This window comes from Pan troglodytes, chromosome 11 (genome assembly GCF_028858775.2).
Source record: "Pan troglodytes isolate AG18354 chromosome 11, NHGRI_mPanTro3-v2.0_pri, whole genome shotgun sequence".
NCBI classification, from domain to species: Eukaryota; Metazoa; Chordata; class Mammalia; order Primates; family Hominidae; genus Pan; species Pan troglodytes.
Window position 1 is genome coordinate 82,126,145 of NC_072409.2, and position 24,386 is coordinate 82,150,530.

The 24,386-nt window shown below is 41.6% G+C and overlaps 1 protein-coding gene and 1 non-coding gene across 4 annotated transcripts in view; both read right to left on the bottom strand.

The window, feature by feature from the left end:
- The window catches only part of UBE2R2 (ubiquitin conjugating enzyme E2 R2), a 103,065-nt gene that overhangs the window by 44,643 nt on the left and 34,036 nt on the right, over positions 1-24,386 (bottom strand). The gene's annotated exons all lie outside the window — the stretch shown is intronic.
- LOC112204477 (U4atac minor spliceosomal RNA) lies at positions 6,887-7,012 on the bottom strand. Its single transcript, XR_002938119.1, has one exon. It is a non-coding gene; the product is annotated as a U4atac minor spliceosomal RNA (small nuclear RNA).

Genomic DNA, 24,386 nt, shown 5'->3' on the forward strand with positions numbered 1-24,386 from the left:
TTTAGAGACAGGGTCTCACTATGTTGCCCAAACTCAAGACCTCAAGTGATTTTCCCACCTCAGCCTACTGAGTAGCTGGGACTACAGGGGTGTGGCACCACGACTGGCTCCAAGATAATCTTAAATCATCAAATCAAAGGTTAAATCATTATCATTGTATTCAGGAGCATTAATAAATATTAAAGTATTTTTCACAAGAAGTAAAAGGGAAAATAAAGTTCAATATATTAGAAAATTTGCTCTTACCCATTATAGATCTTAGTAATTTCAGGGTATGATTTGAACAAACTAAATTTATGAGAACAAGGGAAATGTAAACATTGACTGGATATTAAGGAATTATGAGCTTTTATAGTTGTGATAATAGTATTACAGTTAGGTCTCAAAAATACATGTTATTTAGTTGGTGCTGTAGTAATTTTCATTTAAAGTTTTTTAAAAAGTAAAACAAAACTTGGCCAGGAGCAGTGGCTCACGCCTGTAATCCCAGCACTTTGGGAGGTCGAGGCAGGTGGATCACAAGGTCAGGAGTTCGAGACCAGCCTGGCCAATTAAAAAAAAAAAAAAAGGTAAAACAAAACATATTTTAAAAATACATTTTGAGGCCGGGTACAGTGGCTCATGCCTATAATCCCAGCACTTTGCGAGGCTGAGGCAGGAGGATCAACTTGAGCCCAGGAGTTCAAAACTAGCCTCAGCAACATAGCGAGACCCCCAACTCTACAAAAAAATTCTTTAAAATTAGCCAGCCATGGTGGTGTGCACTTGTAGTCCCGGCTACTCAAGAGGCTGAGGTGGGAAGATTGCTTGAACCCAGGCTGCAGTGAGCTATGATCCTGACATTGCACCCCAGTATGGGAGACAAGTCGAGACCCTGTCTTAAAACAAACAAACAACAAAAAAACTATTCTGAAATTTTCACAAATGAAATGAAAAGTAGAAATTAATTACAAAATAAAATGGAGGAGGGGGCGGGTAGGATAAAGATAATAATAATAATATATATGCATATATAAAACAATGTGTGCATATATATTTCTTCATATGCATTATGTATATATTTAAAAAGACTGAAAAGACACATTCCTAACCATTAACAATGATCAGCTCAGGAACAGAGGGCAACGGAGGAAGAATGGGGCATTTAAAGAACTTTGTAACTTCTTTATGACTGATATAATAAACATGTTATTATTTTTATAAACTGAAAAAAGAAGATTTTTCACTTGTGAATCTTCTATACAATGGTCTATACCTACTTTGCACTGAAAATTGACATCTGGAATGATACACTCAATTAAGTTTGAAAATATAAAAACTAAGTTAAGGCTGGGCACGGTGGTTCATGCCTGTAATCCCAGCACTTTGGGAGCCCGAGGCAGGCAGATCACTTGAAGTCAGGAGTTCAACACCAGCCTGGCCAACATGGTGAAACCCTATCTCTACTAAAAATACAAAAATTAGCCGGGCATGGCAGCGGGCACCTGTAATCCCAGCTACTTGGGCGGCTGAGACAGGAGAATTGCTTGAACTCGGGAAGCAGAGGTTACAGTGAGCGGAGATCGTGCCACTGCACTCCAGCCTGGGTGACAGAACGAAATTCCATCCAAAAAAAAAAAAAAAAAATTTAGGCCAGGCACAGTGGCTGGTTCATGCCTGAAACCCTAGCACTTTGGGAGGCCAAGGCAGGCGGATCGCTTGAGCCCAGAAGTTCAAGTTCAGCCTGGACAACATGGTGAAACCCCGTCTCCACACACACCGTAATTTTTTTAACTTAGCCAGGCATGATGGCTTGAGCCTATGACCACTCAGGATGCTCAGGTGGCAGTATCCGCTTGAGCCTGGGAGGTCAAGTATGCAGTGAGCCGTGATGGTACCACTGCATTCCAGCCTGTGTGACAGAGTGAGACCTGGCCCCTCCCCAAAAAAGTTTTAATATAAATTACAGGATATTTTTCATTCGAAATTGTGTACATATGAAATCTATGAGTTATAACTGAACTTCCTTAGGAAGTTTGATAGCCTTAGGGAGTCTTATGTTTAGGTCACATATGGAATTATCATCTTTACTTTGCAGTTATACAGTGCATATACATAAGCACTGGTTCTTTCTGCAGTCACCTTTTATTCAAGTTATCAATAAACTTCTGCTTAATCATGCTATCTGTTAAACTGTAAAAATAATAACTTAGTAATAGTTCATTATATCTAGAAGTCACAGTTGGCTGTCCAGCCCTAAATGACCTAGGAGACATTTTACCATTGCTGTGCTAAGGGGTGGGGGAGAAAAACTGCAGCACAAAATTAAAGAGAAAAATTAGTTTCATTTACCTACAGGTCCATTTAATTAAGTTAAAGTAGTATCTATGATATTAGATCTTTTTTTTTTTTTTTAAGACGGAGTCTTGCTCTGTCGCTCAGGCAGCAGTGCAGTGGCGCGATCTCTGCTGACTGCAACCTCCACCTCCCAGGCTCAAGCAATTCTCCTCTCTCACCCACCCAAGTAGCTGGGATTACAGGTGCCTGCCACCACATCCAGCTAATTTTTGTATTTTTAGTAGAGATGAGGTTTCACCATGTTAGCCAGGCTGCTTTCAAACTCCTGACCCCAAGTGATCCATCTGCCTCAGCCTCCTAAAGTGCTGGGATTACAGGTGAGAGCCACAGAGCGCGGCCTGATATGAAATCTTAACCATTTATTTCTGAAACCGTTAAGCAAGTGTACTAAAGCGTTATCTGCTAACCAAATTCATACACACACCAAATCTTTTTTTTTTTTTTTTGAAATGGAGTTTCGCTCTTGTTGCCCAGGCTGGAGTGCAATGGTGTGGCCTTGGCTCACTGCAACCTCCACCTCCCAGGTTCAAGTGATTCTCCTGCCTCAGCCTCCTGAGTATCTGGAATTACAGGCATGTGCCACCATGCCCTGCTAATCTTGTATTTTTAGTAGAGACGGGGTTTCTCCATGTTGGTCAGGTTGGTCTTGACCTTCCGACCTCAGGTGATCTGCCCGCCTTGGCCTCCCAAAGTGCCGGGATTATAGGCGTGAGCCACCATGCCTGGTGCCTCGATTTTTAAATATTGAAGTTTACCATTTAAAAAAATTATCATCTGTAACTTCCTCTCAATTTTGCTGTTAACCTAAAAACTGCTCTGAAAGAGGGTCTTTTTCTTCTTTTGAAACAAGGTCTCACTCTGTCACCAAGACCAGTGCCATGGCATGATCACAGCTCACTGCAGCCTCAATCTTCTGGGCTCAAGTGAACCTCCTGCCTCAGCCTCCCAAATAGCTGGAACTACAGGTATACACCACCATGCCTGGATAACTTTTTTTTTTTTTTTTTGGTAGAGATAGTTCCCCATGTTCCCCAGGCTGGTCTCGAACTCCTGGACTCAAGAGATCCTCCTACCTCAAGTCTCCCATGGTGCCTCATGCTTGTAATCCCAGCTTGAGCCACCATGCCCAGCTAAAAAATAGTCTTTAATTAAAAAAAAATTATTCATGAGGTAAAGTTTTAAATTTGACCTATATATCAGCTGTCTCAAGAAATACAGGAAATAGGCCGGGTGCAGTGGCTCACACCTGTAATGCCAGCACTTTGGGAGGCTGAGGCAGGCGGATCACGAGGTCAGGAAATGGAGACCATCCTGGCTAACATGGTGAAAACACGTCTCTACTAAAAAAATACAAAAAATTAGCCATGCATGGTGGCACACACCTGTAGTCCCAGCTACTCAGGAGGCTGAGGCTGGAGAATTGCTCGAACCCGGGAGGTGGAGGTTGCGGTGAGCCAAGATCACGCCACTGTACTCCAGCCTGGGCGACAGAGCGAGACTCCGTCTCAAAAAAAATAAATACAGAAATGAATCTGAGACGTCACTCAATAGAAGCAATTGTTACAGAAGTTAATTACAATCTTGAGAGGCTCTTTTTCGGGCAACTCCTTACATCTTTTTTGACTAATACGCAAACTCATAAGAACAAGTACTTCCTCTAGTCCATCGCAAATAGAATTAAAAATAAATAAAAAGAACAAGTACCTCCAAAATACATTTCTGTACCATTACCACATATGTTCTCCCTAAAATGCCTGAACCACTCACAAGCATATCCTATTTAAATTAATTTTTAAAGTTTCAACTCACCCTGACAATGGACTAAGTGTACCCTCAATGAAATCACCGAACTCATCAGACACCTATTTTTAATTATACAAACACTATTTATGTAAATATTTTCACTTATTCAATTTCTCAACATATTGTTAACTGAAAACCAAACATGTTACCATGTACCAATATGGGAGGTAGGAAATAAACATATTTAGAACACTATGCCTGAATGGCTATGTTTTAATTAAAAGACAGGCATGCAAATAAATGATTACAAATTAAGTGCCTCAAATGAAATCTCTACTAGTTGCTTAAAGAGCACAGTGAAATAAATGCCTAATTCTGGCTGAGACATTCAGGTAAAATTTACAAAGGGGTACTACTTGAGCCAAGTATTGAGGCCAAGGTGAAAGGGACCTTACAGGCAAAGGGAAAAATAATGCAGAAAGGCTTACACATGTGAGCAAAGACAGAGGCAGTTGGAATAAACACAAAACGTATTTTTGAGACACATAGGAAGTATAGTCAATGAGACTCAGTAATTGATTTAATATTGGGATTGAGGAGAAAGAAAAATTCAAGGACAACTCTCAGTTTTCTATATTGAGGGAGTAAGTGAACAATGACAGATCCAAGTAGTGATAAATAATACTCATTAAGTGCTTACTATATGTCAGCCATTGAGCTAACTGTATCACTTCATCACTCAGTTGTGAAATTAACAGTTAAGAAAATATAGACATAAATGCATATGACCTATTTATTGAGGAATAGATAATTTTCCAGTCATCTATGACTACCAAAAAGCATTTTCCCATTTATCATTTTGTCTTCTTGAACCACTTTATTTCCTGGGGTTCTCCAATTTCACTGTCTCCTAATGCTCTAACTTTTCTACTCACTCGTTCTCACACTTCTTGGCTCCTCCCAAGATCCTCTTTTTAATTTAATGTACCCTCATCATAACTTTCCTTGGTTTCCTAGTCTCCCCAAACGTAGCACATTATAAAAATAAAAGCCGGGCATGGTAACTCACGCCTGTAATCTCACCATTTTGGGAGGCCGAGGTGGGCAGATCACCTGAGGTCAGGAGTTCGAGACCAGCCTGGCCAACTTGGTGAAACCCCATCTCTACTAAAAATACAAAAATTAGCTGGGAATGGTGGCATGAGCCTGTAATTCCAGCTACTGAGGAGTCTGAGGCAGAAGAATTGCTTGAACCCAGGAGGCAGAGGTGGCAATGAGCCGAGAGTGTGCCACTGCACTCCAGCCTAGGTGACAAAGCGAGATTCGATCTCAAAAAAATAAAAATAAGGCTGGGCACAGTGGCTCATGCCTGTAATCTCAGCACTTTGGAAGGCCAAGGCGGGTGGATCACGAGGTCAGGACTTCAAGACCAGACTGAACAATATGGTGAAACCTAGTCTCTACTAAAAATACAAAAATTAGCTGGGTGTGGTAGCACATTCCTGTAATCCCAGCTACTCAGGAGACTGAGGCAGGAGAATCCCTTGAACCCAGGAGGCGGATGTTTCGGTGAGCCGAGATCGCGCCATTGCACTCCAGCCTGGGCAACAAGAGCGAAACTCCATCTCAAAAAAATAAAAAAACAAAAACAAAACAAAAAATAATTTAAAAATAAAAAATATCTAGGCAAAGATGTACCCTAAAATGCATAAGCAAAAAGTCATTAAAAAAACATTATGTCCCGGCCAGGCACGGTGGCTCACGCCTGTAATCCCAGCACTTTGGGAGGCTGAGGTGGGCAGATCACCTGAGGTCAGGAGTTCCAGACGAGCCTGGCCAACATGGTGAAAACCCCGTCTCTACTAAACATACAAAATTAGCCGGGTGTGGTGGTGGGCGCCTGTAATTCCAGCTACTAGGGAGGCTGAAACAGGAGAATCACTTGAACCCGGGAGGCCTCAGAGATTGCAGTGAGCTGAGACTGCACCATTACACTCCAGCCTGGGCAACAAGAGCGAAACTCTGTCTCAAAATAAATAAATAAATAAAACATTGTATATGTAACTATGTAAAACCAAGTATAAACTGACTTGGAGCAAAATTTAGGTAACCCCCAATGTGCAGTATTAAATAAGTTTTGTTATCCTACTAATTATTTTCAGATGGAATTTCAGCAATGACAAAAAAAATTACATGTTTTTGTTTGTTTTGAGACAGGGTCTCTTGCCCTGGCGGGAGTACAGTGGTACAATCTGGGCTCACTGCAGCCTCGACCTCCCGGGCTCAAGCAATCCTCCTACCTCAGCCTCCCAAGCAGCTAGGACTAGAGGCCTGCACCACCACACCCAACTAGTTTTTTTCATTTTTAGTAGAGACAGGATTCTGCCATATTGCCCAGGCTGGTCTTGAGCTCCCAAGCTCAAGCAATCCACCCACCCCAGTCTCCCAAAGTGCTGAGATTATAGGCGTGAGCCACATTGCCTGGCCAAAAAACAATTACATATGAATAATGAAATATATCCCAATTATTCCTGCTACCTATTTATTAACATACTATTAAGTAGGTGAAAAAGTTTCCTAGTCCTAAATAAAATTATACTTGGTAAAAGCTCAGCTGATGGCAAATGTAGTGGTTACTGTTGTATTTGGATTTGTGCCTGGATTTAGTGTGAAATGAGGATATTCCACTGCTGAGTTTTTCTGCTACGTCATCAGATCACATCTGCCATAGGATATGTTTCCAACATAACATCAGCAAAAGCAATCAAGACATATTTTTTGGGGGGAGGGTAGAGCAGGTTTTCATTTTTCCAAAAATTGCACCAAGGTAAAGCAAAGCTCTAGCTGAGGCGGGAGTGTTGTGTAGGCATTAGCAGTGCTGCCCTTGTTATGCAATCCTTGGACAGCAGCGCAACCCCAAGAAAAGGGTGGTTAAAACATGCTTTCTTATTAACTTGCTCAAAGTGTCAAAAGTCTGCCAACTACAAATCTTTAAAATGTTCAATAATAGTATGTGGGGAAAAAAAGTGTGTGTACACACACACATCCCCCCTAGTAAGGCTATATAATGTGCTGCAGGTTTTAAGGTCAAACTGACAGAAAGGCTGGGATCCTGGCTAAGCCCCACCCTTAAGTTTGCCCTAAGTGAAAACAGCTGACCCTATTTTTCAGCCCAAATGTTGCCTTTTTGGCCTGCTCCGCCCCTATCCTGTGCCCATAAAAAGACTTCAGCTGGCAGAGCAACACAAGCGGCTGAGTGTCAAGGATACAAGCAGCTGAGCATAGGAAAAATTCGGCTATCTTCAGACAGTGCGGCTTCGGAGAGGGGCCTGCCAGAGACAGCCCAGCTTCAGGGAAAGATCACCTTCCCATCCCCTTTCCAGCCTCCCTTTCCGCTGAGAGCCACCCACTGCTCAATAAAGTCTTCTGCATTCATCACCTTTCAAATAGTTCGTGTGAGCTGATTCTTCCTGGACACCGAACAAGAACAGGGTGCCGAGAGGACAGGGGCCACCATCCTGACTGACCCTCCACTGAGGTGGCTGGCACTTGGCAGGCCCTGTCTTGCTCTGTTACCCAGGCTGGAGTATCGTGGCACGATCTCAGTTCACTGTAGCCTCTACCTCCCAGGTTCAAGCAATTCTCCTGCCTCAGCCTCCCAAGTAGCTGGGAGTACAGGCGCATACCACCACGCCCAGCTAATTTTGGATTCAGGAGGCTGAGGAAGGAGAATGGCGTGTACCCAGGAAGCAGAGCTTGCAGTGAGCAAAAGACTTGAACAGGCATTTCACAAAAGAGGATATCTAAATGCCAGTAAATAAATTCAGTTAATATGGTGTTCAACATCATTAGTCATCAAGGAAATGCAAATTAAAAGCAAAATACCTAAAATGAAAAAGACTAGCAAAGATGCAAAACTACCATAACTCTCATATAGTGCTTATAGGAATGTAGAACAGGTACAACCAGCTTAGAAAACTGGCAATCTTACTACACCTGTACATATATGTATCCTAAGGTTCAAAAAGTCCACTCCTTAATAAATATTTTCACCAAAATACAAAAACTGAAATGTTCATAAATAGGAATATACATACAGACAAAATCTGAAACTACCCAAATGACCCTCAATAGGAGAATGGATGAAGTGGAAGAGTCATTTATAGATTACTACCTAGCATGAGAACAAATGATCTACAACTACACATAATGTGGATAAATCACATCAACATATATGACAAAGAAGCCTGACACAAAAGAGATTCAAAAAATAAAAAAAATTATGGCCGGGCACGGTGGTTCACGCTTGTAATCCCAGCACTTTTGGAGGCCGAGGCGGGCAGATCACAAGGTCAGCAGATTGAGACTGAAATGGTGAATTTTATGTTATATATACTTAACCACCAAAAAAACCAGGAATATTTAGGACATTGGAGGGGACAAAAGTTTTAAAATAGGACACAAAAAGTAATATCCATAAAAGAAAACATTGATAATTCTGATTTTATTAAAACCAAGAACTTCTGTTTCATCGAAAAAATCATTAAAACAGGGAACAAGCAAGCCACAGAGTGGAAGAAGTTATTCACAATACATGTATGTGGATTCACATACACAATCCAACAAATGATTTAATATGCACAGTATATAAAGAACTCCTATGAACAAAGAGTATGACTCTATTATGAAATTCAAGAATACGCAAAATTAATTCATACTGTTAGAAATTAGGATAGGGATTATCCTGGGAGATGGGAAGATGGTTCTGTAAGAGAACACAAGAAAGGGCTTCTTGTAGTACTGGCAATTTTCTTTTTTCATGATCTGAAGACTAGATATACAGATGCCCCAGTGTGTGAAAATCCACCAATTGCTATATTTATGACACATACAACTTTCTACCTTCACATGTTTTGATCAAATTAAAAATGTTGGCTGGGTGCGGTGACTCACGCCTGTAATCCCAGTACTTTGGGAAGCCTAGGCGGGTGGATCGCCTGAAGTCAGGAGTTCAAGATCAGCCTGACCAACAAGGTGAAACCCCGTCTCTACTAAAAATACAAAAATTAGCCAGGCATGGTGGCAGGCACCTGTAGTCCCAGCTACTCGGGAGGCTGAGACAGGAGAACTGCTTGAACCTGGGAGGTGGAGGTTGCAGTGAGCTGAGATCACGCCACTGCACTCCAGCCTGGGTGAGGGAGCAAGACTCTGTCTCCAAAAAAAAAAAAAAAGTTAATTACATTTCAGTTAAGTATGATAACCATGTGTATTTAAAGAGATTTTATACTCTGTCAGAGTTCAGGGATGAATTACTGATAAGCACATTAGAAAACTAAATGTGAGCCGGGCACCAGTGACTCACGCCTGTAATCTCAGCACTTTGGGAGGCTGAGGTGGGTGGATCACCTGAGGTCAGGAGTTCGAGACTAGCCTGGCCAACATGGTGAAGCCCCATCTGTACTAAAAATACAAAAATTAGCCGAGTGTGGTGGTGGGCACCCGTAATCCTAGCTACTCAGGAGGCTGAGGCAGGACAATCACTAGAACCTGGGACGTGGAAGTTACAGTGAGCCGACATCACTCCACTGCACTCTAGCCTGGGCAACAAGAGTGAGACTCCATCTCAAAAAAAAAAAACAAAAAAAAAAACCACACAAAAAAACTAAATGTGGAGGGATGAAGAGGAATTCCAGCAAAAACAAAAAACAAAACACTACACTACACGTGAAAGAAAAGGTAATAATGGTGTATGACATGGTTCAACCGGAACTATTATTTACATAGTTATATTAATGTAAACACTGAAAATTAGTCTAAATTAAAACTATAACTACTGGAAATATGGGGAGCTAATGAGTATGTTTATGGGATGGGGTGTTACAGTAATGAGAGAAATCCTCATCTTCCACAGTAGAAGTATGACAGTTAACAACAAACTAGAAATTTTAAAAATGAAAAACGGCATTTAAAATATTTAGAAGGCCGGGTGTGGTGGCTCATGCCTGTAATCCCAGCACTTTGGGAGGCCAAGGCAGGCAGATCACGAGGTCAGGAGATCAAGACAAGCCTGGCCAATATGGTGAAATCCCGTCTCTACTAAAAAATACAAAAATTAGCCGGGCATGGTGGTGCACTCTCAGCTACTCGGGAGGCTGAGGCAGGAGAATCGCTGAACCCAGGAGGTGGAGGTTGCGGTGAGTGAGCCGAGATCGCACCACTGCACTCCAGCCTGGGCGACAGAGCAAGACTCTGTCTTAAAAAAATAGATAGATAGATAGTGAGACAGATAGGAAGTAAGTTGGGCACAGTGGCTCACACTGCAATCCCAGCACTTTGGGAGGTCAAGGTGGGAGGATCACTTGAACCCAGGAGTTCAAGACCAGCCTGGGCAACATGTCAAGACCCCATCTCTACAAAAACATTTTAAAAGTTGGCTGGGCGCGGTGGCTCACGCCTGTAATCCCAGCACTTTGGGAGGCCAAGGTGGGCAGATCACCTGAGGTCAGGAGTTCAAGACCAGCCAGCCAACACAGCGAAACCCTATCTCTACTAAAAATACAAAAATTAGTCGGGTGTGGTGGCACACGCCTGTAATCCCAGTTACTTGGGAGGCTGAGGCAGGAGAATTGCTTGAACCCAGGAGGCGGAGGTTGCAGTGAGCCAAGATCACGCCATTGTACTCCAGCCTGGGCAACAAGAGTGAAACTCTGTTTCAAAAAAAAAAAAAAAAAAAAAATTAAAAGTTAGCTGAGATTGGTGGCAGGCCTGCAGTCCCAGCTACTCAGGAGGCTTCAGCGGGAGAATAGTTTGAGCCCAGGAATTCGTGGCAGCAGTGGACTATGACTGCAACACCACACTCCACCCTGGGCGACAAAGCAAGACACCATCTCTTAAAAAGTAAATTAAGAATATTTAGAAATGTGGGAGTAATTCCAGAAGAGTTGAAAAGGTTCAAAGTATGTTATTACTTTCATAACAACTTTTTAAATAGTTGATTCAATTGTTAATAACAATAGAATTATTTAGCATTTTGGGCTCTCAGAGTTTCTATTATTATTACCATGTGTTACATACATATAACTCATGAATGGTTTGTTATGGCTAATCTAAGAAATGGGATCCTTGACAGCCAGGATAAGACATCCTGGGTAACTGATCTTCTGAACACAGGAGCTCAAAGCTACATGGCCTGTCTGCTTTCCACCACAAGGAAGACATTCTAGTGCTAAGGAAGTTTTTCCTTTCCGTTTTTTTCTGCCCTTATTGATGAAGTATCTTTAACACCTCATATACTTACATATATGAACATCAGCAGATAAAATTAGTAATCAGGCCAGACATGGTGGCTCCTACCTGTAATCCCAGCACTTTAGGAGGCTGAGGCAAAAGGATTGCTTGCTTGAGACCAGGAGTTCAAAGCCAGCCTGGCCAACATGGTGAAATCCCATCTTTACTAAAAACACAAAAATTAAACGGGGCCATGGTGGTACATGCCCGTAATCCCAGCTACTCAGCAGGCTGAGGCATGAGAATAGCTTGAACCTAGGAGGCAGAGGTTGCAGTGAGCCATGATGAAATCCCATCTCTACTAAAAATACAAAAATTGGCCAGGCGTGGTGGTACATGCCAGTAGTTCCAGCTACTCAGGAGGCTGAGGCAGGAGAATCCACTGAATCCGAGAGGCGGAGGATGCAGTGAACCGAGATCATGCCACTGCACTCCAGCAGAGTGAATGACACAACAAGACTCTATCTCAAAAAACAAACAAAACCCAATAAAATTAGTCATCAGTTTTGCCCCATATTAGAATGTCCTTAATATAAGTTTAAAATAATAATTCCAAAACGTACAAAATAAACATCAATTATATTCTTTCTAAATTTTTCACGAAAAACACTAAATCTACCATGCACTTTTTTTTTTTTTTTTTTTTGGAGATGGAGTTTCTCTCTGTCCCCCAGGCTGAAGTACACTGGCAACGCAATCTTCATCTCAGCTCACTGCAACCTCTGCCTCCCGGGTTCAGGCGATTCTCCTGCCTGAGCCTCCCAAATAGCTGGGATTACAGGCACGCACCACCACGCCCTGCTAATTTTTGTATTTTTAGTAGAGATGGGGTTTCACCATGTTGACCAGGCTGGGACCTCAGGTGATGAACCTGCCCTGGGCTCCAAAAGTGCTGGGATTACAGGTGTGAGCCACCATGCCCGGCTTACCATGTACTTTCTTTCTTTTCTTCTTCTTTTTTTTTTTTTTTGAGGGAGTCTCGCTCTGTTGCACAGGCTGCAGGAGTGCAGTGGCACGATTTTGGCTCACTGCAACCTCTGCCTCCCGGGTTCAAGGGATTCTCCTGCCTCAGCCTCCCGAGTAGCTGGGATTACAGGTGCGTGCCACCATGCCTGGCTAATTTTTTGTATTTTTAGTAGAGATGTGGTTTCACCATGTTAGCCAGGATGGTCTCAATCTCCTGACCTCATGATCCGCCCACCTAGGCCTCCCAAAGCAGATGTGAGCCACCATGCTGGTATACTTTCTTTAGGCATGACACCAAAGATTAAAAACCTTAAAGAAAGTAACAGATGAATTTTATAAAATAAAAGTTAAACAATTCTATATAACAAAACATACTGTTTATATGTTAAAGGCAAAACCACAAAATGGGGGAAATGTTTAAAATTTTTTTCAAAGCGTTATATGAGTGTTTCTAAATCAAGACATAAAGACAAACCCTTCTACAGTAAAACAGGCAAAGGACACAAGCCAAAAAGAAGAAACATACTCTACTACTTACCAGACTATTCATAGATTTTTTGAGGATTCTGAGAAGCTTAGCTAGAAAACCACTCCTATAAGCAAAGTGTGTCAGCAACTTTTAAAAAATATAGGATAGCATTTTTTTGTGCATACTAGTGGGAAAAAATGAGAGCACACGGCATGTAATTCAGCCAAAGAGAGAAATATATGTCAAACATCAAGCTTATTGACAAGAAAAGAAATGAGCAGTTTGCCTATATACTATCTTTGGCAGTTCTGTCTAATTTAGCCACCAGGAAAAGACACTCCCAAATTCTTGGGCAGGCGGCTAACATAACGAAAGAAGTTCTGGATATGAGGTGTGCATGACAACCGAATGGGGTTAAACTACCAGATATGAAGGAGCAAAAGTCTAGGTTATAATGATGGCAAAGGCAAAAGAGAATAAGGAAGACATCGAAATCACTAACTTTTGGTTGTTTATCATACCAAATGATAAGCAATAAAGTTTTATTACCAACTATGAAAGTGGATCAACAGGCCGGGCACGGTGGCTCATGCCTGTAATTCTAGCACTTTGGGAGGCCGAGGCAGGTGAATCATGAGGTCAGGCGTTCGAGATCAGCCTGGCCAACATAGTGAAACCCTGTCTCTACTAAAAATAAAAAAAATTAGTCAGGCGTGGTGGCAGGCGCCTATAATCCCAGCTATGTGGGAGGCTGAGGCAGGAGAATCACTTGAACCTGGAAGGCAGAGGTTGCACTGAGCCAAGATCGTGCCACTGCACTCCAGCCCGGGCGACAGTGTGAGACTCCGTCTTAAAAAAAAAAAAAAAAAAAAGAAAGTGGATCAACAAATGGTATCTCTGGGGACAGTCATTTGGAAAAGAAACAACAGACTGAAAAGATTTAAAACCCTTTTATCAATCCATATTTTACTCCATCAAAAAACATTCAAGTTTACCTTAAATATGTTACTGCTTTTGAAAAAGTATACAAAATAAACCCTTTAAAATTAAAATTGCAGAAGACTGTCAGATACTACTGTTTCCCATTATCTAATTAATGAAGACTAGCTTGTTCAAACTTTTTTTTTTGAGACAGGGTCTCACTCTGTCGCCTAGGCTAGAGTGCAGTGGCATGATCTCAGCTCACTGCAACCTCCACCTACTGCAACCTCCACCTCCCAGGTTCCAGAGATTCGTGTGCCTCAGCCTCCTAAGTAGCTGGGATTATAGGCTATGCCTGGCTAACTTTTGTATTTTTGTATTTTCTATTTTTTGTAGAGATGGGGTTTGTAGAGATGTCGGCCAGGCTAGTCTCAAACTCCTGACCTCAGGCAATCCGCCCGCCTCGGCCTCCCAAAGTGCTGTGATTAGAGGCATGAGCCACCAACCCTGGCCTGCTTTTTAAAACTTAACACAGGGTTGGCCAGGCGCAGTGGCTCACGCCTGTAATCCCAGCACTTTGGGAGGCCGAGGCGGGCGGATCACGAGGTCAGGAGATCGAGACCATCCTGGCTAACACAGTGAAACCCCATATCTACTAAAAAAATAGAAAAAATTGGCCGGGCGTGGTGGCGGGCGCCTGTAGTCCCAGGTACTCTGGAGGCTGAGGCAGGAGAATGGCGTGAACCCAGGAGGTGGAGCTTGCAGTGAGCCGAGATCGCGCCACTGCACTCCAGCCTGGGGGACAGAGCGAGACTCCGTCTCAAAAAAAACAAAAAACAAAAAACAAACAAACAAACAAAAAAAACTTAACACAGGGTTAACGATTGTGGGGAGGGGGTGGGGAGGGTGGGGTGTCTCAGTCTGTCACCTAGGCTGGAGTACAGTGGCATGATCATAGTTCACTGCAGCCTTAAACTCCTGGGCTCAAGAGATCATCCCACCTCAGCCTTCCAAGTAGCTAGGGCTACAGGCCACCACACCCACAATATTTATTTAATTTTTTTGTAGAGATGGGATCTCACTATGTTGCCCAGGCTGGCTTCAAACTCCTATACTCAAGTGATCTTCCTGCCTCAGCCTCCCAAAATTGGTGGGATTACAGGTGTGAACCAACATACCAGGCCTTGAGTTAACTCATATTCTATTTTACCACACCACCCCTAGAAAGAAGAAAATTCAAACAAATAAAACAAATAAGGTCAAACAAAAAATGAAAATCTGATGTTATACAACCATGAATCTGTGAAAATTCTGATTTCAAGCACACAAGAATTCAAAGAATGAACAAAGGAAAAGGTATTGACAGCAATGTTTTTACACAGCCAAAGAGTGGTAGGGCGTAGTAACAGGTCACTACCACAGGATGCTGGAGTCTCTTCCAAAAATGTATCTGCCACTTATAACCTAATTAATGACAGAAAATGTCAGGGGAAAGCAACTAGGAATCAGAGGAAAGGGGATGGTAATAAAAACATAAACTTACACAAAAGGCTAAAATGTCAGGAGGAAAAGAGGCTTGTGTATCAATATTTTGCCTGTCAGGAAGGTTTTCTTCCCAATCAAAAGAACTTCCTTTTACATAATTACTTGAGAAACGTGCCTTCCTAAAATGCTATTTAAAAAAAAAAAAAAAAAGGGCAGGCAAGGTGGCTCACACCTGTAATCTCAGCACATTGGGAGGCCAAGGCAGGAGGACTGCTTGAGGCCAGGAGTTCAAGACCAATCCGGGCAACACAGGGAGACCTTGTCTCTATAAAAATTTTAAAAATTAGCTGGACATGGTGGTTCATGCCTGTGGTCTCAGCTACTTGGGAAGGTGAGGTAGAAAGATTGCTTGAGCCCAGGAGGTTGAAGCTGTAGTGAGCCCTGATTGCACCACTGCCACTGCACTCCAGCCTGGTCATAGAGAGAGATCCTGTCTCTCTCTCTCTCTCTCTCTCTCTCTCTCTCACACACACACACACACACACACACACACAAAAGGCTTAGATAACCACAAGGATTGTATGTTAAACATTAAACCTACATTTAAATAACCAAATCATATTTTCTTGAATCCAAAATTATTCTGAAAAACAAAACAAAGAAATTTAAAGTCTCAAGGCTCCTAATGTCACAACAATGCTTCTGTAAAAATTTTCAGCTATTTAGGGGGGAAATACTAGTTCTAGTAAGTTTTCCAAAATAAAGATGTAATGAAAAATAGTATCTCAGAGTCCATCCCAGTCTTAAGATTTTAATACTCTACATAAACCATTCTTGTAGGCATTTTGAAAATATGACCTACTATGTTAAAACAGGGGTATTCTCAAGGATCTAAAACTATCAGGCAGGTTAGGGATTCCAAACTAAACTTGGGCAATGAGCCTAAGCAAATTTCAATATAAACTATGCTTCCCAGCTTAGCTTAGTTTTCATAAATTTCTGAATATGTCAGCTTTGAGCAGATATCAGAGTATTTTTAATCTATCAAAGATAAAATACACAGAGTATAGTAACAATTACATTTTGAAAACAAAAATTTTATAAAGGTTTAATGATTTCAAAGTATATGCATTACTGCTCAGAAACCACAATTCATAGCATATATTTTTTAATATTAAAATGAACTCTTCCGGCCGGACATGGTGGCTCATGTCTGTAATCCCAGCACTTTGGGTGGCCAAGGCGGGTGGATCACGAGGTCAGGAGTTCAAGACCAGCCTGGCCAACATGGTGAAACCCTGTCTCTACTAAAAATACAAAAATTAGCCGGGTGTGGTGGCAGGCACCTGTAATCCCAGCTACTCGGGAGGCTGAGGCAGGAGAATTGCTTGAACCCAGCGGGGCAGAAGTTGCAGTGAGCTGAGATTGCACCACTGCACTCCACCCTGGGCAACAGAGTGAGGCTCCATCTCAAAAAAAACAAAACAAAACAAAACAAAAAAAAACTCCTCCATAAACTGAAATGTAAAGAGAATACACTATTACCTGGCATAGTCCTAGAGTAGAATGCAATGATTTAGCACTGACTCTAATTAAAATATTTAATATTGGCCTGGCAACGGTGACTCATGCCTGTAATCCCAGAACCCTGGGAGGCTGGGGTGGGTGGAGTGCTTGAGCTCTATCAGGAGTTCAAGACCAGCCTGGGCAACATGGCAAAACCCTATCTCTAGCAAAATACAAAAAGCCAGGTGTGGTGGTGCATCCCAGCTACTTGGTGGGTTGAGACAGGAAGACTGCTTGAGCCTGGGAGGTCGTAGCTGTGGCTAGCCAAGATCATGCCACTGCATTCCAGCATGGCTGACAAAGTGAGACACCGTCTGAGGAAAAAAAAAATTAACATCTATACTCTATTATAGATTACAAATATTCAAAGAACCAAGTGCTTAACAAAATACACTTATTGTTCTCTACCTTCCTATTTTCTTTAATTTCTGATTAGAATGTAAAGACGAGACAGAAGGTGTCTCCTGTCTCTCCTGAGACAGTAGAGTATGGAGTACTATCTTTTGATAATGGCAAGCTACCTTTCAGAATCTAACGTAGTCTTCCTGAGAAGATTCTAGGGTACTTCAGGATACAACAAAAGAGAATTGTTATTTACATCATCCAGTAATGTACTATATAGAGATATGTGAAAGTGAGTAAGTATTTTACCTTCAGGAGTGGGTAAATTAGCTTTTATTATATGCGATTATTCTGTGAGGTGGGGGAAAAAACTCTCAATTAGGAGAAACTGGTGCCTCATAAAGTTAGCATCTTGGCCTGACAGTAATAAGGACTTTCTAACTTATTGTAATAAATCAAAGAACATATTCCCATAGGGCTTTAGCCATTATTAAGGAACAACTTCCATCTTAAGAAGCTTAGCTGAAAAAAGAAATAGGGGGAAAAAAGGACAAATGAACAATAAACTCTCAAAGAACTATAGGCAAAACAGTTCACATGCCATTCAACAATCTGTCAATTTCTATATACTTAAAAGCATAAAGGTTAACCATGCCAGTCTAATCAGCCACTCTTTCACACACACAGCTACATTATTCTACAGTAACATTATTAACCTACGAATAACTAAATATGACTTTCAAGTATAGTTTATCATAGTAACACTTTCTAATTTAAAATTTAAATGTCAACCCTTGGTCACGGTGGCTCACGCCTGTAATCCCAGCACTTTGGAAGGCCAAGGTGGGTGGATCACCTGAGGTCAGAAGTTCCAGACCAGCCTGGTCAACATGGTGAAACCCCATCAACTAAAAATATAAAACTAGCCAGGTGTGGTGGCGCACACCTGTAATTCCAGCTACTTGGGAAGTTGAGGCAGGAGAACAGCCTGAACCTGGGAGGTGGAGGTTGTAGTGAGCTGAGATAGTGCCACCGCACTCCAGCCTGGGCAACAGAGTGAGACTCCATCTCAAAATAAATAAATAAATAAAAGTCAACACTAATTTCAGTTTAACATTAGAATGAACATAAGTGCTCATCTCTACTGTCTTCTGAAACCCTACTAAAGTGACAATAAGGGGAATAAAAAAAAAAAAGCATATAAACTCATAAGGGGCCAGGCAGGGTGGCTCATGCCTGCAATCCCAGCACTTTGGGAGGCTCAGACGGGCGGATCACCTGAGGTCAAGAGTTAGAGACCAGCCTGCCAACACAGCAAAATCCAGTCTCTACTAACAATACAAAAATTAGCCTGGCCTGGTGGCACGCGCCTGTAATCCCAGCTACTCGGGAGGCTAAGGCAGGAGAATCACTTGAACCCAGGAGGTGGAGGTTGCAGTGAGCCGAGATTAAGCCACTGCACTCCAGCCTGGGTGACAGAACAAGACTCTGTCTCAAAAAAAAAAAAAAAAAAAAAAAAAAGTGAAAGGAAGGAAGGAAGGACGGACAGATGGATGGATGGATGGAAGGACGGAAGGACAGAAGTAAAGGGGTTTTACAGTTCTAATAGAAAATCTGGAATTACAGATGAGAATGACAAAGGAAACAACATAAAATTAAAAAAAAAAAAAAAAACAAGAAAACTTCAGGAAAAACAAAAGATTTTCCAAGAAAGGTAATGTAATCATACACAACTGAGAAGAGTCAACATAGTATTTATATATAGTTAAAATAACATAAACACTTGATATCGCTATCACTATAATGGGAAAGATAAAGGAAGGGAAAATGGTGGTAAAGGTAAGGCTGAGTGGTATGAAAGAGCTAAACTCATGTTCCACAATAGTAAATCAATAGAAAATGCTAAAAATTTAAAAATCATTAATTAGCAATATAAGCACACTATTTAGAAATCTAGTGGTAAGTAATGTACCAGAAAACAAACAAGACTAGAGAGAGGAAATGTGGGAGGGAATAGGTAAAGCAAGAAACTACTGTTTCACATCATAAGCCTAGTATTAATCGTTTTTTAATTTTTAAAATTACATATACATACAGTATTACATTGATACAAGTAAATAAAAAACTTCAGAAAATAATGCTTTGCTGAGGACTGACCGGGAGTAGGAGGGCTACGTGGGGAAGGGTGAAAAAAAGCATTTACATTTTGTCCTTGGTTCTCACCCATTTATGCTTTGGGAAAATCATTCCCTGTCTCTTGCTTGCCAAGTGTGTACACGGTAAAACCAGGACAGGGTAAGAGCCCTGCTAGTATAAGGTTTTGTTTGGTTTTTTGAGGCAGGTTCTATCACCCAGGCTGGAGTACAGTGGCACAATCTCGGCTCACAGCAGCTTCAACCTCCCAGGCTCAAGCAATCCTCCCACCTCAGCCTCCCAAGCAGCTAGGACTGCAGGCACATGCCACCATGCCCAGCTATTTTTTGTTTTGCCATGTTGCCCAGGCTGATTTCGAACTCCTGGGCTCAAGTGATCCACCCACCTTGGCCTCCCAAAGTGCTGGGATTACAGGCATGAGGCACCTTGCCTAGCTGTAAGGTTTCAATGAAAACAGATGCAGGCTGACTGGCCATCCTCAGCATCCACTGTTCCAGCCTTTCCTCTTACAAGTTTCCTGGCTGGTAGATTATAATTTTAAAAGAAGGTCTCCTTCCACTACTGTCTAGGAGTTTCAAAGTACAACTGTGTCCAGTGTTGTTACATGGTAAAATGACAGCAATCAGGAATGATCAATGCTGATTTTGTGTTGCCTGGGGATCACCCTCCTCTCAGAAGCAGACAAGAACTTGAATCGAACTTGGATTTCCATTATTTCCCCAATATACATAACCAAACAGAGTAGCTGAAAACCCCAGGAAAAAGAAACTCATGAACCAAAATAATTAATCACTCAAAGAGTACATACAACTGTATCAAAGATGGACAAAAACCAGATAAAATATACCATTCTGAATTCCTAAGTTTCTTAAACATATTATCATGCTTATTTTAAGTTCTTGGTCCATCTGTTCGAAAATCCAACAATGTTATCTACAAGACACAAAAAATGAGAGGAAAATATCACAGGAAAAAAATAAACTGAAGGAAAGCTGAAGAAACAATCTGATAAAATGAAATTCAAGACAAAAAAATGCCATGAGGGGCAGTATGTACTGCTAAAAGGAATAATAAAACAAGAAGATACAACCATAACAAACAAGCCTGCATGTTTGTGACCTAGAAATTACAGTAACAAAATATGTCAAGTAACAAATGAGAGAATGCAGAGAAAAATATATGAATTCACTATCATGGCCAGGAATGGTGGCTTATGCCCATCATTGATGGTGATAATCCTAGCACTTTGGGAGGCTAAGGTGGGTGGATCACTTGAGCCCAGGAGTTCAAGACCAACCTGGACAACATAGTGAAACTGCTTCTACAAAAAATAAAAAAATGTGGAGGTGGGCGCCTGCCTGTAGTTCCAGCTACCCAGGAGGCTAAGGCGGGAGGATCACCTGAGCCTGGGAGGTCGAAGCTGCAGTGGGCTGTGATCATGCCACTGCACTCCAGTCTGGGTGACAGAGTAAGACCCTGTCTTGGAAAAAAAAAAAAAAAAAATTGCACTTGCAGATTTTAATACTCCCTTCTCAGAAACTAATCATGTAGAAAAAAATAAAAGTACTGAAGATCTAAACAATATAATTAACAATTCTGGGCTGGGCACAGTGGCTCACACCTGTAATCCCAGCATCTTGGGAGGCCGAAGCAGGCGGATCACGTAAAGTCAGGAGTTCAAGACCAAACTGGCCAACATGGTGAAACCCCGTCTCTACAAAAAAATACAAAAACTAGCCGGGCGTGGTGGCGGGCACCTGTAACCCCAGCTACTTGGGAGGCTGAGGCAGGAGAATCGCTTGAATCCAGGAGGCGGAAGTTGCAGTGAGCTGAGATTGTACCATTGCACTCCAGCCTGGACGACAAGAGCGAAACGCTGTCTCGGAAAAAAAAAAAAATTCTCAACAATTAGACAATATATAGAACTCTGTACACAGCAAAGATAAAGAAGGAAGTCTTTTCAAGTACACGTTTACAGCCATAAAGCAAGTCTCAATAAAATCCAAATAACCAGTATCACAGAGATCACATCAACTATGATATAATGAAATTAGATATTAATATCAAAAGTAGAGTTTTGTTAAAAAACCAATATATTTAGAAACTAAAACATACTAAGTGACTCGTGTTAAAAAGAAAAATAAAGGAAACTAAGAAACTTTGTCAAAACACTACATTTTGTGGGACACAGTTAAAACAATTCATAAAAAAGTTACACCATTAGGGGACGGGTGCAGTGGCTCACGCCTGTAATCCCAGCACTTTGGGAGGCCGAGGTGCTAGGATGGCTTGAGCCCAAGAGCTTGAGACCAGCCTGAGAAACACAGCAAGATCTGGACTCCACAAAATTTTTTTTTTAATTATCTAGGTGTGGTGGCACGTGCCAATATTCCCAGCTGGGTGACAGAGAGAGACCCTGTCTCAAAAAAAAAAAAAAAAAAAAAAAATGGAAGGAAGTAACAAAAATAAGGTTGCTTGCACAGACCAATGACAACACGGGCCATAAAACTGAGGACTGTGATTAATCATCTGCGTCTGACATCTAGAAAGAATTAAGATGTTTGTGGATGGATAAATAAATCAGCAGAAATTTGAAAATGGTGAGAATATGTAATAGAATTAAAATAGAAAAGGTAGGCTGGGCACGGTGGCTCACACCTGTAATCTCAACACTTTGGGAGGCCAAGACGGCCGGATCACCTGAGGCTGGGAGTTCGAGACCAGCCTGACCAACAAGGAGAAACCCCGTCTCTACTAAAACTACAAAATTAGCCGGGCATGGTGGTGCATGCCATAATCCCAGCTATTCGGGAGGCTGAGGCAGAATTGCTTGAACCCGGGAAGCGGAGGTTGCAGTTAGCCAAGGTCGCACCACTGCACTCCAGCCTAGGCAACAAGAGCAAAACTCCATCTCAAAAAAAAAAAAAAAAGAGAGAAAAGGTAAAGCCAGGTAAGTCTTGCTTTAGAAGAGAGAATCTTTTTTTTTTTTTTTGAGACAGAGGGAGAGAGAATATTTTTACATACTCAGAACCAAGTACAAATAGTAGGCCTTAAATAAATACTTGAAACAAATTTCTGAAGTGCTGGAAAATAGTTCCTACACAAATCATCCACATGGTTTCTCTTACTGCTAAAACAGTTGGGCCTTCCATCTTAACTGCTTTTTTTTCCTTTGTTAAAAATTAATTACAATTTTCATTTATTTATTTGAGACAGAGTCTTGCTCTGTTGCCTAGGCTGGAGTGCAGCAGTGCAATCTCAGCTCACTGCAACCTCCGCCTCCTGGGTTCAAGCAATTCTCATGCCTCAGTCACCCAAGTAGCTGGGATTACAGGTGTGCGCCACTGTATTCAGCTAATTCTTGTACTTTTAGTAGAGACAGGGTTACACCATATTGGCCAGGCTGGTCTTGAACTCCTGACCTCAAGTGATCCACCTGCCTCGGCCTCCCAAAGTGCCTGAGCCACTGCACCCGGCCCCATACTTGTTAATATGAAGAAAACTTAAGATAAAATTAAAATCATCAATAGAACAGTAAACGCAGTTACCTACCATTCAGTATGGCCCTCACAGAGGCAAAGCAAGGCCTAGAAGAAGAAAATAGGCCACCTGTCTTAGAAAGCAAGGAAGCAAAGAATGGGTCTTTCTCATTCACAGCATTCTCCTCGCCCAATCTCCCAGGATTGTGCCAAAGAACTTGGCATCAACTAACCATACCTGAAATTGCTGCCAATGTGTGGAAGTCTTAGCCAGATTTGTCCCCATTTATATTTATACTCAAGTGGACAACTATCACCAGGTGGCAGCAAACCACAGCTAGGACCAGGTCAGATTTGGATCATGCAGCTGGATTCCTGTAACTCCGGGCCAGCTAGAAATAACACTAGTGTGATCAAATTGTGTTTCTGAGATGGGGTCTGCTCTATCACACAGGCTGGAATGCAGTGGTGCAATCATAGCTCATTGCACCCTCAACCTCGCGGACTCAAGCGATCCTCCTGCCTCAACCTCCCAAGTGGCTGGGACTACAGGCACATGCCACCCCACCTGGCTAATGTTTTTTATTTTTTGTAGAGACAGGGTCTCACTACGTTGCCTAGGCTGATGTCGAACTCCTGGTCTCAGCAGTCCTCACCCTCACCCTCCCAAAGTGCTGGGATTACAGGCCTGAGCCACTGCACCCGGCCTAATTAAATATGTTGAACCCCACCTATCTCATTACGGTGGAGTCTTACTACCAATCAGATAATTATCCTGACCCTTCTAGATATGACTTTCTCGATGTAGATAATATTTTAATACTTTTATATAGTTATATATTAAAATAATACTATTTATGCCAATGTAATATGCATGCATGTAAAACACACTTTATGTGAATGTATACCATTATTACCCATTTAATGAAATAGGAGATGAGTCCATTGAGATATAAATAAATGAATAAATTAGAAGTTCAATAGCAATAGGATGTTTATGTAGTTTCAAAGCACCTCCTCACAAAATACTCATGAATTACAAGGAAAAAGTAACTTGATAGTGGAGAAGCTTGGCAAACATCTTCTAAGTGACCCAAGTGGACATCACCAGAAATGAGACAAATCAAAATCATGTACCACCTAAAAAGAATATAAAGAACATAGGGAAAATTTACCCAAATTGAAGGAGATTCCACAAAGTAAGTGACCTGTACTGCCGAAACTATAAAGGTCATGAAAGTCTAGGACATGACTAAGGAACAATTACAAGCTGAAAGAGACTACACAAACAGGATAACTAAAAGCAAATACTTGGCTCTGAACCAGATCCTTCTGCTACGAAGAACATTATTATAACTGACAAAACTAAACGGGGGCTGAGAATTATTAACTTCATAATTGTTGATAATAATTATAATGATGTGGAATGCACTTGTCTGTAGGAAATACACTTTAAAATATTCAGAGGAATGGTGAAACTATCAGAGGTTGGCAACTCACCCTCAAATGGTTCAGTAAAATAGTTCTTTGAATCTGTCTGTAAGTTTGTGGTTGTTTAAAAATTTTTATTTTAATTGTTTTTAAAAAGAGTGCCTACCAAAGGATACGAACAAACATACTACAATGTTTGCCTAAGG